This window comes from Felis catus, chromosome C1, assembly GCF_018350175.1.
Source record: "Felis catus isolate Fca126 chromosome C1, F.catus_Fca126_mat1.0, whole genome shotgun sequence".
NCBI classification, from domain to species: domain Eukaryota; kingdom Metazoa; phylum Chordata; class Mammalia; order Carnivora; family Felidae; genus Felis; species Felis catus.
In genome coordinates, this window is record NC_058375.1 from 199,336,713 (window position 1) to 199,354,621 (window position 17,909).

At 38.6% G+C, this 17,909-nt stretch overlaps 1 pseudogene; it reads right to left on the bottom strand.

Moving 5' to 3' along the window:
• Positions 1–17,267: 17,267 nt before the first annotated feature.
• Positions 17,268–17,647, bottom strand: LOC109503058 (annotated as a pseudogene).
• Between the last annotated feature and the right edge of the window lie 262 nt (positions 17,648–17,909).

Consider the following 17,909-nt stretch of genomic DNA (forward strand, 5'->3'; position numbering starts at 1 on the left):
ACACTTAGTAAAGTCCTTAGAACATAGTAAATTCTTAGTAAATGCTGGCACTTATTACTGTACAAAAGCCTCAATGTTTGGGGTGCCTGGGTGGCTCAGTCAGTTGAGTGTCGGTTTCTTGATTTCAGGCTCAGGTCATGACCCCAGAGTCGTGGGATCAAGCCCAGCATCCGGAGCCTTACTGGGCAGGGAGTCTGCTTGGGATTCTCTCTCTTCTCTCTCTCTCTCTCTCTCTCTCTCTCTCTCTCTCACTCTGCCCCTCTCCCCTGCTTGCCTACTCTCTCTCCAAAATCAAAGCAAAAGAAAAAACTCCAGGTTCAAGAATGATATAATGATGAGAGTTTTATTCTTAGGTAATAAGAGACATAATATCATCCTGTGTACTCAACTAGACAGGAATCCAGTGTGTTTCAACTTTTAAAAATGTCTGTGCCCCTCACTCCCCCGAAATCTATCTATCTATCTATCTATCTATCTATGTACCTACCTATCTATACATCTATCTATGCCATTTTTAGGTATCAATTTGGAAGCTTGGGAAGTTGAGTCAAACCAAAAAGCATTACCTTTAAAATAACTATAACAATACTTTTCATTCTTAACCCAGAATTACACAATGATAATCTTACCTTTCCTGAAATCACTCAAAATATTAAAAATACATTGCATTTATATTAAATTTCCAAAAAAGAGTCTATAGCCCTAACATCACCCAACAGTGTTGACATCATTATCTCTCCATTTGACAGAGGAACAAATGGGGCTTCATATTGTTAGTAACTATCCCAAGGGCATACATCTTATAATTGAAAGGGCAAGGAAATAGACCCAAGTCTACCTAACTCTAAAGTTCAACTTTTAAGCACCTACATAAACCTAGGTTTAATTAAGGTCAACTTTGAAGGATGTTAAGTCCAAATCAGTTGAAATACCGGAGGACATATTGATTTTCAGCACAATTATTCATTGAAAGGCTACAGAAGAAGCTTAAACTTATAGTTTCTCCCCTCAGAGAATTGACTGTCTAGTTACAGACAAGACTAATGTGAGAAACAATACAAATAATATGAGACAGATCATAATTGTGTTCAATTATGTGGTGTACATAGAAGTATCACAAAAGGTCAGGGGAGAGAATGCTTAAAATTGCTTAATGAAGATTTGAGTGATCATAGCTACATTTGTGGGAGAGATGAAAGTAGGAGATAAGTCTCGGAAGATGAGAGGTTTGAAGTAGTAGGAGGGAGGAGAAAGATTATTTCTGATGGGAAAAATCGCGTGAACACAGACACAAATGACAGGGAACATCGGCACCGGTTTGACTGGAGCAAAGATATTAGAGTGAGGCGTATGAAATTACTGTTTTTTCTAGGTCAAAAATGGTTGGATAACAGTGATTCCATCTGGCTCAACCTAATACATATTAGACAGTAGTGATTATAGATACTACCTAGCTGAATGCAATAAAGAACTCCTAGAATTTGGGGAGTCATCAGTGAAAAGTCACCTTCTTAAGAGGAAAGCTAGCAGGAAACAACAAATAATGGTTGAGATTATTATCTGCTCATTTATGTACCTTAAGAGAGATTTGGAAATCTGTTGCTTAGATATTCAAAGAAAAGCCCCAGTGCAATCAAAGCAAGCAGAGTAAAATTAAAGGACTAAAGCATTTTTTTTAAACTTGCCTTTTCAGAGCACTTTGAGCCTGAGAATAAAAATTAAGTCACATTATGAATAATAGCCTATATTTATATAGTTTGCCATCTATGAGTGGCGTGTGATAGCTGGCTTGTATTGGCCTGCAAGAGCCAATATTAGCCCTGCAGAAATTTTATTAGCTGCTTGTTAAACATAGCCACTATTAAAAACCATATTGTGGGGGTGTCTGAGTGGTTCAGTCAGTTGAGCGTTAGACTCTTGATTTCAGCTCACGTTATGATTTCATGGTCACAAGATTGAGCCCCAAGTTAGGTTCCGTGCTAAGCATGAAGCCTGCTTGGTACTCTCTCTCTCCCTTTTCCTCTGAACCTCCCCTGCTTGTGCTCTCATGCCTTGCTCTCATGCACCTACTCTGTCTCTCTTTCTCTCTCTCTCTCTCTCTCTCTCTCTCAAAAACAAACAAATAAATAATCAACCATATTGTGTAAGCTTAGAATTAAATATATTATTTCTTAAAGCAAAGGTAGTAAATATTAAAAACTCATCACCTCCTAAGTACTTTACCACCTTTCTTTTATTATCTATCCTCTTGATGTGATTGACCTTTTTTCATCTCTACGGTGGAAATGCTATAGTATATAGCAGTGCGTTTTTGCATATTTCTTGCTGACTCCATGTTCCTTGGTAGTTTGAAATCAACCATGGTGAGAATTTTTACAAGTATTTACACCATGGATATTGGCCAGTGCTACAAATTAGGGTTTGCTTGTTTTTTATACTTAGATGAAGAAGATGCTAATAATGCAGATTACTATGTCAAGTCCACAGCTTTTATATTGTGAAGAAGCACAAAAAATTTGATTCTTCCAATATTCAAAACTTATTCAGCAAACAATTCACCCACATCATTGGCAAACAAGTTACTTTTGTCTAACTCATGAATTTAACACCTGTATCAACTAACATATGTGTCAGACCTATACTCAAAAGCCAGCTGTTCAACATATACCAGCACATCAGTGCATCTACGCATCTACCAGACATCAGACCTGGTGTCTCTTCTGCCTGCTCCCCTGTGGAAGTCTACAGGCTGTGGTTGACATTTACTCACAAACCCAGTGCCATTGGCTACAATATGGCATCCAGGCTCTGATTCTGGGCCCCACAGTGACCTCTGCTGCCTCACTCAGAAGCCTGGCATACTCTGAAGTCTTAAGATCTTCACGCCTTTGAGCTCGACAACACTTCCAAATCCCAAACTCACTCTAGCTGCTGCCTTTGGAATGCACTCCATGTCAACACTGCTCTACTCAAACAGAATTCCTATTCCCCTATTTTTCTGTACTTACTCTGAACTAATTGGTGTTGACTTGTGCCCTAAGTATCTCAGAATTATTGTATGAAATTGGCTCTTTTTGTTCTGCTGTGCTTTTTACAATTCACATCACAAGTCCATGAGAAGCTTGTCTTAGGAACACTTGTGACCCTACTTCACTTCCTTTATGTTTTTCTAGCGGGTATCATTAGCTAACACATTATATATTTAACTTACTTATCTAATTTATTATCTGTATTTCCTTATGGAATGCATGCTCCAAGGGATTTTTATCTATTTTTTGCTCTGTCCCCAGCATTCAGAACAGCACCAGGGCCATACTAAGTATTCACATGAATGAATGAATGAATGAATGAACAAATGAATGAGGACAAAATGTCAGACTTGTGTTGTAGTTGGTACCAGATTGACCCTTTGATGGGGGGGCATTATTTCTGGACCAAACTTGCTCTACTTTCTCTGAACTTAAAATAAGGTAGTTTGTTTTTTTCCCCCCCTAGAGATCTCTAAATCAATTGTGCCTCACAAGCTCTCTATTCCTAAATTCTTCTTTGTTGTGGGTGCTATTTAGATTCCCCTCCCCCCACCAACCCCCAACCATACCCAAAGTGGTGACTAGAACATTATAATATAACAGAACTGTTTGAAGGAAAATAAAACCTTTGAGTATGTAAAATCAAAATGTAAAAATGCATTTTCAGACCAGATTTCATCTGAAAGAGTTTGAGAAAATTCTTGATGAGATGTTTGGCTGAGAGGGGTATTAGCAAAAGCCAGAGCAGCAATGGACAATGTTTAAACTACTTTCCATGGGACAAGGAGAGAGACGTTAGATTTGGGGCCTGGAAAGGAGGAAGGGAGAACAAAAGGAGAAGAGACAGGGAGAGGAGCCAACAACATTGTCGTGAGATTGGACTTACAAGAAAATGCAGCCAGTGAAAAGTCTCAGGAGTTGGGTAGTTGAGAACCTTTAAGAACAACTCTTTAACTCTGGACTGCTTTTAGCTGGATGTAGGACTTTTATGGAAACAAACCTGGTCTGTGGATTTATGGGGACTGGCTCCCTCGAACATGTCACATAAGCTCTGTAACTGAATGTAAAGAAGATATTTCTTGTCTGAACAGGTAGGTGTCTCTTGTCTGAACATGTAGTGAAGTACATGTACACGCTGTTTTTTATATATCAGAGCCAGAGCACATCATTATGTGGACAAAAAAAAGTGTATGGCAGTGGGGGGTTAGCAAACTCAGATCTTTAAATGATTAGAAATGTATGAATTATTAGCAAAGATGGTAAGAGCTCAGATTTGTGAAAGTCTAGTTTGAAATCTCATCTTTTGTTGTTCCTCTGTAGGGCTAAGTAAGAAAGTCTTCTGGGTTTTTTATTTGTTTTGTTTTGTTGTGTTTTGTTACATGAGCTACTTCCTGCCCCCCAAGGGGAAGTATTTTGCTACCAGAACAGGATGGGCAAAGGCCTTGGGGCTAGAAGGGCTAGAAGGTATTTCAGGTTTCTATCATCTCAAAAGTGTCCAAATAACCCAGGAAATGCAGGCTTTTCCTTCCAGAGCAAGAAATGACAGTCCTTGTGGGTAAAATATATTGCCTGAAATTTTTTCTGATCATATTATCTTCTCAATAGAGTTCTATTTTCACACTCAGTGACTTGATGTCAAAGATTTTCACATCTTTCAGCCTTATTGCTTTGGGTGAATGTGGATGCTGTGATAGCAGTAATTATCAAAACTGAGAAAGAACAGAAAAAAGAAAAAATACCCTTTGTTTCCCAGTTATTTTTATTGGCTAAGAGTATTTAAACCTAAAGGAAGAAATATATTTTTAATGTACACAGAGTTTTGAAAGAATTCATAAGCATCTATTGGGAGCCGGGGAGCAGGAAGGAGAAAACAAGAGGGAAGGGATAACTACTAATGAATAGACAAACAAAATCAAAACCAAAAAGGGCAGTGTCCTTGGAACTAGAAGGCATATGTTCATGCCCTGGCCTTCCATTTACTACATTTTTTTAAACCTTACTGAAGCCATTTAATGTACCCTTCCAATTATTGTCATGCATCAATTGGTTCTTGAGAGCTTATCGTATGCCAGTCCCTATCTTAGGTGCTGGAAATAAAGGGGTGAATAAGACCAACCTGACCCTGTCCTCATAGAGTTTACAATCTGTGCTTCTCTTTTATAGACTCTAAAATGAGGAAATAATAATTGCCTTCTCTTCATGTTGCCATGAGGATCAAATGAGAAGAGCTTATGTAAAAGCAGTTTGTAACCCCTCCATGTGAGAGCTTATTATTATACTTCTTGGTCCAAACTCAAATTAACAGGTACTTAGCCAACCCCACATTTGTTAACATTGAAACAAAATCATAAACTTCAATTGTCAGTGCACAATTGCCTCTGTAGAAGAAAATACCTTCTTTAAAAAAAAACCTATCAAGGTTTTGTCCAACTCCTAATTACGATCGTAGACAATGCAGCTTGCTTTGAAAGTTTTCCTCTATATTTCATTTCCAAGTAGTAAATTTCCTTTCTTGAATCATAGGGTGCCAGAATAAACAGTTGAAACATTGGGTGAGAATCACAAAATCTCACTTACTCTTGTTCCTGAATCTGAACCACAGACTAAAACAACAACAAAAACAAAACACAAACAAACAAAAAACTCATTTGAATAGAGATATTCTCAGACTTCAGGTTATTTTTTATTATGCAACAGTACAACACAGGAATAAATGCATTCCTAAAGATAATTTTTAAAAAACTTTAACTTTATTTATCCGTTTGGGGGGGGTCGGGGGAGCACACACATGCACACAGCAGGGGAGGGGCAGAAAGGAGAAGGAGAATCCCAGTCAGGCTCTGCATCATCAGCGCAGAACCCAGGAACCATGAGATCATGACCCTACGGAAATCAAGAGTCAGACGCTCAGCCAGCTGCGCCACCCAGGCACCCCTAAAGATAATTTTTAAAATACTGAATTAACATGGTGCCTGGGTGGCTCAGGCAGTTAAGTGTCCAACTTCGGCTCAGGTCATGATCTCGCGGTGTGTGGATTCAAGCCCTGCATGGGGCTCTGTGCTGACAGCTCAGAGCCTGGACCCTGCTTTGGATTCTGTGTCTCTCCTTCTGTCTGCCCCTCCCCTGTTCATTCTCTCACTTCTCTCAAAAGTAAATAAAAAAAATTTTTTTTAATTTTTACATACTGAATTAACTAATCTGTTCACTCAGAGAATAAATTTAACATCAAACCAAACACAACCACAGCTCTAAATCTCCTCTTATTCTCATTTAAATCCTCTATCTCTTTCAATAAAATTCTAGCACTAACACACAGATCAAGCAATCTTGACATGCAATCTTGACTGAGCTTTGCTAAGTGTTTTATAATTATTCAAAAATCATAAGTATTACTTGAAATGAGTATTTCTTGTATTTCAAGTATTGTTTGTTCATAAGCATACCCATTTTGAAGTCGTGGAAATAGCAACTTAAAACAGTATTTGATCCATTGGTTTCCTAAATAAAGTTGCCATTAAGTTTTGAAAACAAAGGATACCCATATAGACCTCATAAGACAATAAAATAGAAAAATACATCATCTTCTCTTCCTTAAACTGAAATATGTTTACAGTCTTTGTCAATAAATCAGGATGTGTATGCGTTTCTCTGTTGTGCTGTACTTAAATTTACAACCAAGTAAGCGTAGAACAAACCTCTATACATTACAACTAAGATCCAATGTCTATGAATATAACAGCACATACATTAAATAAATTATTGTCGTAAGATATAAGCTTAAACTGACTCACTCTTAAATTCATAAGGTAAAAGAGTTACAGATTCTAGAAAGAGAGGAAAGAGTTTTTTCAGCAGTAAATTATTGCAGACAATTGGACATTGGGAAGTGCAAACAAGTTGGGCCATGCAAGCATGAAGAATAAACAGATCACTAAATTTGGTTTATGCGGTGTTTAAACACAGGCAATGCAGTTTTTGCCTTTATAAGGCAAATGTATTTTAAAATCAATTTGTAATGTGACAGAAAGCCAGTAAAATAGTTTCAGTAGTGGTGTGATATACTGTGATAGTTTAGTTCTATGCAAACATGAATCAAGACCTCCATATCCTGTCAAAACAACAAAGAACCTGACCTTGCTAAGGGAATAATATGAATTCCAAACAATGCACTCCTTAAAGGAAAAACTTAAGGTGAAAAATGGCACCATGCTTCTTGGAAGAGAAGCACAGTCATATTCCAAGTAGATGTGACTACAGCCTCTGTATTTTAAAGTACCTTAACATGTTCTCTCCTTCTCCATGTACTACTTAGTACAAACGGTTTGTATATCACACTGCCAAGAAGAAATCTTGAATCAAAATATAATAAATTATTTTGCAAGGTTTGGTATGTTTTCTTTCTTTCTTTCTTTCTTTTTTTGTAATACAGTGAAAGTTAAAAATGTTCATGTTTGTGAAAATCAGTATTTTAATTCCCTGGAATAGAAGTGCAGGAAGAACAACTTTAAAATTGTGAATTTGTTTTTATTTTAATTTTTTTTTTAGTTTTATTTACTTACTTATTTTGAGGGAAAGAGAGCATGAGTGCAAGCTGGGAAGGGACAGAGAGACCGGGAGAGGGAGAGAGAATTCCAAATAGGTTCTGCGCCATCAGTGTGGAGCCCGATGCAGGGCTAGAACCCACTGACTGAGCCGAAACCAGGACTTGGACACTTACCTGACTGAGCCACCTAGGCACCCTGTGAATTTGTTTTTTAAATACTAAGCCTTGGGGCACCTGGGTGGCTCAATCGGCTGAGCATCCAACTTCAACTCAGGTCATGATCTCACAAGTCCTGAGTTTGAGCCCCATGTCAGGCTCTGTGCTGCCAGCTCAGAGCCTGGAGCCTGCTTCAGATTCTGTGTCTCCCTCTCTCTCTGCCCCTGTCCTGCTCACACTCTGTGTCTCTCTCTCTCTCTCTCTCAAACATAAATAAAGATTAAAAAAACAATAATAAAAATTAAAAAATAGAATAGTAAGCCTTTTTGTATTGCTTCCCAACATGACTTTAGAGGGGTAACAGCTCCTTACTATATTACTCATACTCTGTGTAAATGAAATGAAGAATATCATGAAATAATTTATAAAATTTATAATAATCAATGAACCACAATTTATCTAATACCTATTTAAGTGAAATATAATAAAATCTTGTATAAAGCATGTTCTTGCAAAGAAAAACCATTTCACATTTAATTTTTTAAGTTCATTTATTTTGAGAGAGAGAAAGAGAAAACTAGTCGGGGAGGGGCAGAGAGAGGGAGAGACTGAATCCCAAGCTTTCCATGCAGAGCCCGAAGCTGGGTCCTAACTCACAAACTGTGAGATCTTGATCTGAGCCGAGATCATTGCAAATATGGATAACCTCTTAAGATTCTAACTCAACCTATAACACACACCTAATACTTCTATTGTGCACTTATTCTAGAATTAGGGGTGACCCAAAGATCCAGAAATAATTACCTGAGATTCATTAGAATGCACCAGCAGGGAAAGTACCAATATTTCTTATTTCTCACTGGTATGGATGTTCTTGGCTGAATCATAATGAGCAAGACAGTTCAGTCATATTTCCTCTTCAATTACTGAAGCAGGGAAGAAACTGAAATTTTATTCTGGTGATGGCATTATCTGATAGTTGGAATTAACAAAAAGAATACATTACATAGGAAGAGATCCAGTTTCAAATCCAGAATAAAACACTGCAGAACAGTAATACCAGAAGAACCTCCTGAGATATTACATATCTTACCTGTCCCATGTGGTAGAGCCTGATTTCCATGTGGAAAAAAAATTATTTATTTTTGGGCCATAAAAGTATTTGGAAAGATCTCGAAAACATACCTGTTTACTAGGTAATAAAGAAAGCAATTTAAAAACATGATCCCTAATTTCCAGAACATTCAAGGGAAAGCACTGAGGAAAAGAGGGATAGGAACCTTAGGGAACACCTATATTTAGGAATCTAAGTGAATAAGGTGGAAACAGGGAGGAAAAGACTGCAAATTCTAATTGATCACATTCTGCTTTTTAAAAGACTTTCTCCTCCAGGGGTGCCTGGGTAGCTCAGTCAGTTAAGCATCCAGTTGTCGGTTTTGGCTCAGGTCATGATCTCACAGTTTTGTGAGCTCGAGCCCCCCATCAGGCTCTGTACTGACAGTGTGGAGCCTGCTTGGGATTCTCTCTCTCTCTCTTCCTCTCTCTTCCTCTCTCTCTCTCTCTCTCTCCCCCCCCCCCCTCTCTCCCCCTCCCCTGCTCATGCTGTCTCTGTCGCTCTCAAAATAAATAAATTAAAAAAAAGTTTTTTGAAGACTCTCCTCCAGCACTGAGAGGTTAAGGCCTGAGGACCTAGAAAGTTCACAGAATTAGTATATCTGCCCCCAAAAGATGATGACATTCCAGAACAAGTATCATTACCTCTATTACATTCTTTTTCAGATTACTGAGATTGGAAATGACCCAGCTTATTCCTTTTTGTTTCTGCTCAAAAGGTTCTCATGATCTGACATTATTTGGTAGGAGGAAAAATCCACTGAAGGTGGATCCTCTTAACCCAGGAGGCCAAAATTTCATAACACACACTCCAGAAGGAGAATGAAAAAAAGAGAGAGAGAGAGAGAGAGAGAGAGAGAAGGAAAAGGAAGAAGAGAAGGAAAAGTAGAAAGTCAAAGAGATTCGATGGATCTTTAGCATGAAAAATGAAATAGAAATTGTGAAAATAAATGATCACAGTTAACATTTAGGTTACAACTTGTAATTGTGTATTGATCTTTAGAATGAACAGAAAATGAGCCAAAAATTCATTGCTCTGGGGTGTAACATTACAAACAAATGTTTTCGAGAGTAAGACCTGATATCTTCAACCCACATTTTCCCTCAGGTCCCTCTAAATTGTATTATGTTCAAAGAATTCTCTTTTGAAGCTTTGACTTTGTCATCACTCCCCCTGTTGTTGCCTCCTCTGGTAGTTGAATGGTTTAACTGGCATTTCCCTGTTGTTTTAGAAATTCTCCATCTTCACTTTCTGCAACTTCATGAAAGTTCGAATCTTGGGGGATATTTGCATTTTCACTTTGCTTTGCATTACATTTTACATCATACTGTCCAGATACTGATGCTTTAAGTCATGGGGAATATAAAGGCTAATGTTAGAGGTACCTGGTTGGCTCGGTCGGTTAATAGTCCAGCTTCAGCTCAGATTATGATTTTTGGCTCGTCGAGGCCCACGTTGGGCTCTGTGCTGACAGCTCAGAGCCTGGAGCCTGCTTCAGATTCTGTGTCTCCTTCTCTCTTTGCCCCTCCCCCTCTCCCTTTCCTTCTCTCTCTCTTTCTCCTCTCTCCCTCTCATATATAAATAAATTAAAAATGTTTTTAATTTAAAAAAGTAAAAATAAATAAAGGCTAATATTAGGCATCAAGGATTCTGTATTATTTGAGTGGGGACTAATTTTAGAAATGGCCAGTTTTGTATTACGTGTTTGCAAATATTTTGTATTTTGCTTTCCTATAGGATCTAATATAAATTCAGGAATTTGATTATGAAAGCTCAGACGAAAGACCTCTCTGACCTCTGAATAATCAAGAATGGCCTGTCTTTCCAAATATCCCATAGATGACTAAACTGATACAAAGGAAATATAACCATTGAGAAATGTGTTTTATTTCACCTTCTGAAATCTTGTGTTATCCTTCAGCCATAATAATATATTTGGGAAATATATGCCTAGTCTTTAGCAAGACAACTGTTCATCTTAAAATTTAACTTAGAAAAAATCTGGGTGCCTGACTGGCTGTGTCAGTAGAGCATGTGACTCTTGATCTTGGGGTCAAGAGTTCGAGCCCACAGGTGCAGAGATTACTTTAAAAAAATTAACTTAAAAGAAAAAGCAAAAATAATAATTGCTTACCCATTGTCTAAGTATGACTGGTGAGCTATTATTAATAAATGAAAGGGGCTCCTGGGTGACTCTGTTGGTTAAATGGCTGACTCTTGATTTTGGCTCAGGACATGATCTCACAGTTGGCGAGATCGAGCCCTGCTTCAAGCTCTGGGCTATCCATGGAGCCTGCTTGGGATTCTCTGACTCTCTCTTGATACCTCTCTCTCTCGAAAATAAATAAATAAACTTAAAAAAAATGAAAGATTCTCTACTTTAATTGCTTTTCACTATGGCATTTCAAATTGGTAAAAATTTTTAGTCAGTTTGTTAGGTTTGACTCTAATTTTGTTGTTTGTATATGTAGGAAAATAGCTATACATTATGACAGTTTGAAATGTAATTATAATCTTATGATACAATGCATATTCACAGTCAGAAAAATATAACGTTGGTATGAGACTTGTTACTAGGAAATGAAGCTATCTCTACCAATTTGTATTTCTAGAAATTTCCTATATAAAGGCAGGTATTGATTCATGTAGAAAGCTTCTCTGGAAAAAAATAAAGTTTCTCTGGATTCATTTGAATTTTCAAATCAGGTTAACACAATGAATTAAGATGATAATATAAATCAAACTTAAGTCTATTCAATGGTTTTCAAAAAATCATTAATAAATAATTTGACAAAATTCCATTCTTATTTTTAAATCTCCACATTCTATTTTTACTACTGATATGGGGGGGAGAAACATCATAATGTATCATAAAATTCATTTGTTTGGCTTTGCAAAAAAGATTTGCTTTTTGAAGAAGCATCTTTGCTCTCCGTATTGTTTTGCCTTTGGTTGTGTTAGAAGCCAAGTCAGTGTCCAAGAGGCAATCAGTAAATGAAAAGTTATAAATAGAGATGTACCACCTTTATGCCATCTTTAATGCTTTTCTATTCCAGTAATTTGGTCCATATTGTGCTCCTTTTGAAACATCCATTTTAATCATTTCTTTATTTAGAATTCTGTGAACCTTCCCATCGCTGTAAACAGTAAGGGTCAGTCTGAAAACAGACTTGTTGACTTCACTTTTCCCTTACTGTTGGCCACAAACAAGCTGTAGCAATTGTGAGAAGTGGCCAACCAATTTCCCTAGGATAGTGGCCATAAGATTTTTTTAGATCTTGGTCTACAGCAGAGACAAAAAACTCTATGTCTCATACACATTACTCCTCTCATTTTTCAATTAATGAGTAACAAAGAAGTGTCATCATGTAAGGTTGGGTCAGGGAAATCCTATAAACAACAATGCTGTCTTAAGATGATTCTCAATTATTGTTAGTCTTATTTTGAAGTAAATTTTTCTTTTCTTTAAAGTTTATTGATTTATTTTTCAGAGAGAGGGTGAGAATGATAAGGGGAGGGGAAGAGAGAGAGGGAGAGAGAAAATCCCAAGCAGGCTCTGCACTGTCAGCATGGAGACTGATACAGGGCTCAAACTCAGGAACCATATGATCATGACCTGAGCCAAAGCTGGACACTTAACTGACTGAGCCACCCAGACTCCCCGAATTAAAACTTTCAATAAATCCAGTTACATAGCAATTTTAGTTCATACAATCAAAATTTAGTAAGTTCCTAGGAACTTAGTAGTATGTAAAAATTACCAAATGATTTAAAATTTCCCAAGGAGGTTTTAAAAGTTATACATTTCTGCAAAAAGTGCATGAAAAAAAAAGATTATACAAAGGTTGGGCTATGGTAACTGCTGTATTTTTCCTCCAAACAATCTCTGCGGAAACTGCAAACATCATCTGTCATTTTACCTCTCTGAAGCTTTCAAACTCATGACAATATAAATGACAGACATCAAATTATGGTAGAAAAACCCTGAATTGTGAGTCTGGTTGCCAGAGTTTTAAATAGGGCTCCCACTCACAAGCGAAGTCACAATACTCGTAAATTTAAATTTCAATTGAATCCCCTCATCTGCTTGCTGCAACTTAACTTGTCTGCTTAAGGCAGACAAATTGCTGCTTGGTCTTGCATGTGTGATTCTCTCACTTTGACTCCTTCTACGTTTATTTCCACCCCCTTTCTTCCAAACAGAAGAACCTTTTCTCATGCAAGAAATCAGTAAAGATAGAAGAACTCATGGGCAGGTTTCTCAAATTCCCCTTTATCCTAAGCATTTAGCAATCCTTTTAGCTTTGTGTACAGCTGTGACTGATAATGAAAATGACTTAATGAGTTTGAATAGTCTCCCTTGAATGTATCATATCTCCTCAATTATAGCTATGTAGTTACTGTCATTATTCCATAGTTCATAGAATCCTGGAATCTGTTCTCCTTTTACTAAAGAAATTATGCAGTTAAACTTGCAATTAGGGTGCCCTTTGAGGAACTGCCTACCATGCCCAGAGCCTCTTTTTGAGAGGAGCTTCTGTAGGGAGTGTCTTATGCATCCCTGGACCTGTAGGTGCTTCTCCCATAACTGAGTGACAAGGGCTGGGGAACCTGCCATGAAAGCTCTGTCCAAAGGAGATGACCCCTAAGAAGCTTCGGCGTTGACCAATTGGATCCTTTCCTTGGGGGAAGTCAACACTCAAGCTGGAAAGAGCTGAATCACCATGAAGATGGACAAGTAGACCAGAAAGATACTGTGTGCTGAAAAATGTGATTGTCTGAAACAATAAACTGATACATGACACCTGCATGGATCACTGGAATGGCCATCTAATATCTGAGTGCCATCATGCTATTCCATGCTTGTGTCTATACTGCATTCGCATTTTATGTACTGAGCAAAGGCCAACTAAAGTAAATACCAGCTTCTCAGTAATGGAACTTGAGAACAGTGTTGGGAATATCAAGTGATCCCACAACATACTGAACTCAAGAAAAGCCTTTGCCCAGCAGTCAGTCCCACCATACTTGGGTTGTGAGGAGATTGTGGTAGGCTAAATACTGGCCCCCAAAGACAGGCAGGTCCACATCCCTGGCACCCGTGAAAGTTGCTCTACAGAGCAAAAGAGACTCTGCAGATGTGATTAAAGTAAGGATTTTGAGACCGGGAGATTATCTGGATTACCTAAATGCAGTCACAAGTGTCCTGAGAGGGAGGCAGATGAAAAGATGGTACATGATGAAGCAAAGAGAGATTTGAAAATGTAACATTGCCAACCATGAAGATGGGGGAAGGGGCTACGAGCCAAGAAATGCATCTCTAGAAACTGGAAAAGGCAAGGACATAGATTCTCCCCTAGAGCCTCCTGAGGGAGCGTGGCCCTGCCAACACCTTTCTTTCAGCCCAGCAAAACTGATTTTGGACTCTTGACTCCAAGAACTGACTGTAAGAGAGTAAGTAGGAGTTGTTATATGTCACCAAGTGTGCCACAAATTGGGCAGTAAGAAACTAGCATCAAGGTGTGTGTGCATATTCCATTTCTGAATGTAGTAAACAGGAGATACACGCTAAAGATCTTTTTTTCTTTTCCTCATCAATAACTAGATTCACATACCAATTTAATGTAAAATTCAACAAATTGACAATTAGGCATTGTTCCTGGCCAAATTGTGGTTAAGTATGACATCTGATTATCTTCAACTAACAAGTAATTTCTTGAAATTATTAATACTAATGTGAATTGGCATGCTCTGTATTAGTATTATTGAGGTCAAAAAAATGTATACATAGGAGCGCCTGGGTGACTCAGTCAGTTAAGCACCAGACATCATGATCTCACGGATTGTGGGTTCGAGCCCCGCATCTGGCTCTGGGCTGGCAGCTCAGAGCCTGGAGCCTGCTTCAGATTCTGTGTCTCCTCCTCTGCTCCTCCCCCACTTTCACGCAACCCCTCTCTCTCTCTCTCTCTCTCTCTCTCTCTCTCAAAAATAAATAAACATTAAAAAAATTTAAAAAAATGTTTACATAAATATAAAATCTGACTGAGACCATATCTTTGAAATCTTTTCATTATTTAGTTTTACCAAAATAGTAGCACAAATCACATTAAGTTAATGTTTTAATTTAAATTAGTTTTATACTGATTTATATTTAACTTGAAATTTTGTTCATTTTCTTTTTCATTAAAGCTCATTTATTTTGAGAGAGAGAGAGGGAGAGAGAGCGAGAGAGTACACGTGTGTGCAAGTGGGGGAGGGGCAGAAAGAGAGGGAAAGAGAGAATCCCAAGCAGGCTCCATGCTGTCAGTGCAGAGCCCTACGTGGGGCTTGATCTCACAAACCATGAAATCATGACCTGAACCAAAATCAAGAGTCAGATGTTTCACCAACTGAGCCACCCAGGAGCCCCCAAATTTTGTTAATTTCTATCTATATATTTATTTAAATTTATAGGAGCTGTTAACCTGAGGAGGGTAGGTTTATTCTCCTCTCCTCCTTATCTTTGTATGTGTTTAAGTCAACATCAGACTCTGAAACATATTTTTTCAAGCTACTATTTTAATGTTTATTTATTTTTGAGAGAGAGTGTGAGCAGGGGAGGGGCAAAGAGAGAGGGAGACAGGATCTGAAGCAGGCTCTGTGTTAACAGCAGAAAGCCCTATGTGGGGCTTGAACTCACGAACTATGAGATCCTGAGATCATGACCTGAGCCAAAGTCAGATGCTTCACTGACTGAGCCACACAGGTGCCCCAGTTAAGCTACTATTTTATTATTTTTTTTTATTTTTAAAGTGTTTTTATTTATTTTTGAGAGAGAGAGAGACAGAGCACAAGGGGGGAGGGGCAGAGAGAGAGGGAGAGACAGAATCAGAAGCAGGCTCCAGGCTCTGAGCTGTCAGCACAGAGCCAGATGTGGGGCTTGAACTCATGAAATGTGAGATCATGACCTGAGCTGAAGTTGGGTGTGTAACCAACTGAGCTACCTAGGTGCCCCAAGCTTCTATTTTAAAAGCTACTAGAGTGAGACACATTATTCAAAACTTTGTGAAGCTTACTAGTAGGCAATGGCTTTCTATTCCATCATACCATTAAAAGATAAACTGAGGGGTGCCTGGGTGACTCAGTTGGTTGAGTGTCCAACTTTGGCTCAGGTCATGATCTCATGATTTGTGGGTTGGAGCCCCGCATTGGGCTCTGTGCTGACAGCTCAGAGCCTGGAGCCTGCTTTGGATTCCCTCTCTCTCTCTCTCTCTCTCTCTCTCTCTCTCTGCCCTTCCCTCACTAGTGCTCTATGTCTCAAAACTAAATAAATGTAAAAAATTAAAAAAAAAAATTTTAAAGGTAAACTGAGGCAGGGGTGTCCAGTTGGCTCAGTTGGTTAAACAGCCAACTCTTGATTTCGGCTCAGGTCATGATCTCATGGTTCGTGAGATGGAGCCTTGTGTGAAAACTGTTTGGGATTCTCTTTCCCTCTCTCTCTGTTCCTCCTCGGCTCACACACATAATCTCTCTCTCTCTCTCTCTCTCTCTCTCTCTCTCTCTCTCTCTCTCTGTGTGTGTGTGTGTTTCTCAAAATAAAGAAACTTTGGGGCACCTGGGTGGCTCAGTCAGGTAAGCATCCAACTTCAGCCTAGGTCATGATTTCACCCTTCCTAAGTACGAGCCCCACGTTGGGCTCTGTGCTGACAGCTCAGAGCCTGGACCCTGTTTTGGATTCTGTGTCTCCCTCTCTCTGCCCCTCCCCCACTCACACTCTGCCTCTCTCTCTCTCTCAAATAAATAAATAAATAAATAAACACTCTCAAAAATAAACACTATAAATAAATAAATAAACCAACTTTTAAAAAAGGGAAACTGAGGCATATTAAAATTTCAAGAGTGTGAGCAAAGAGCGATTCCTTCCAACCAAGCAGTGCCAAGCTGGAAGTGCTTAGGAGCCCTCCACCACCAGGAACCAAGAAGACTCATATAAGAAGGCATGGAAGCAAAGAAAGGCAACTATTTGATGGGCTAAAACTCAAAGACTAGTTGGCTGCTTGTGACTGGTTATTCTTAGTGTTTTCATTTCATAACCTCAAGGCATTTATAGGCTTATATTTCGGTTTGCTTACATAGATAATCCTGGCATCAGAGCCACTCAGTCTAATGGCCTCCCTGCTTAATTAATTTAACAATACTTTCCCAATAAACTTCCAGAAATAGAATATGTCTCTTGAAGCCTAAGATATGTCATAATGCCCCTACGTATGTACACCTTATCATTAAAGGTATTTCCTGATATTTCGGGATGTAATGAGACAAATGCAGTCTTTATACCAAATTCACCAGTTGGGTGAGTGAAACATAGTTGTTGTTTTTTGGTTTTTTGTTTTTTTTTTTACAAGAGAACAAATCTACACCTTTATTTATTTACTTTTCTGTTAGTTTAAATCATTGAGGGGCACAACATCACACGGATTCTGTGGCCAGTGGCTTCAGCAGGAAGGTTGCTTTGGAATATGGCACGAGCCATGCCACTGTTTCCGTGAGCATGAGTTACTTTTCCCCAGATCTCTCCAATTTTATTCGGTTTGCCACCAGGAGTCACTGTGTTACTCTTTGCTTTGTACACATAAGAACATCTCTTGCCTAGATAGAATTCAGTTTCATCTCAAGCATAAACACCTTCAATGTTCAGAAGAGCTGTGTGCTCCCTCTGGTTCCAGAGACCTCGCTTATAGCCACCAAAAATGGCTTTGGACCACAGCCTTCCAGACATATTTGTCATTTCAGGAGTCCTGTTCCCAGCAGGCCTCCACAGGTTCCAAGCCGGCCCGAGGAGCTGAAGCACAGTTTTCAACATAACCACACACTCACTCTGGTTAGAACTCTTGTAAGTTGGAATACACGGTCTCAGTTAAGACGATATTAATCCTTAGATGACAACTTATACGATACAAATTAAACAAGTAGGAAACCGTGGACAGTGAATAGATGGTGATTGATGTCGGCAGTGTAAACCCCTGAAGTCTTACTCAGTATCTCTGAACACTCAGCTGCTTTGTTATTTCTTCCAGGAAGGCTTCAT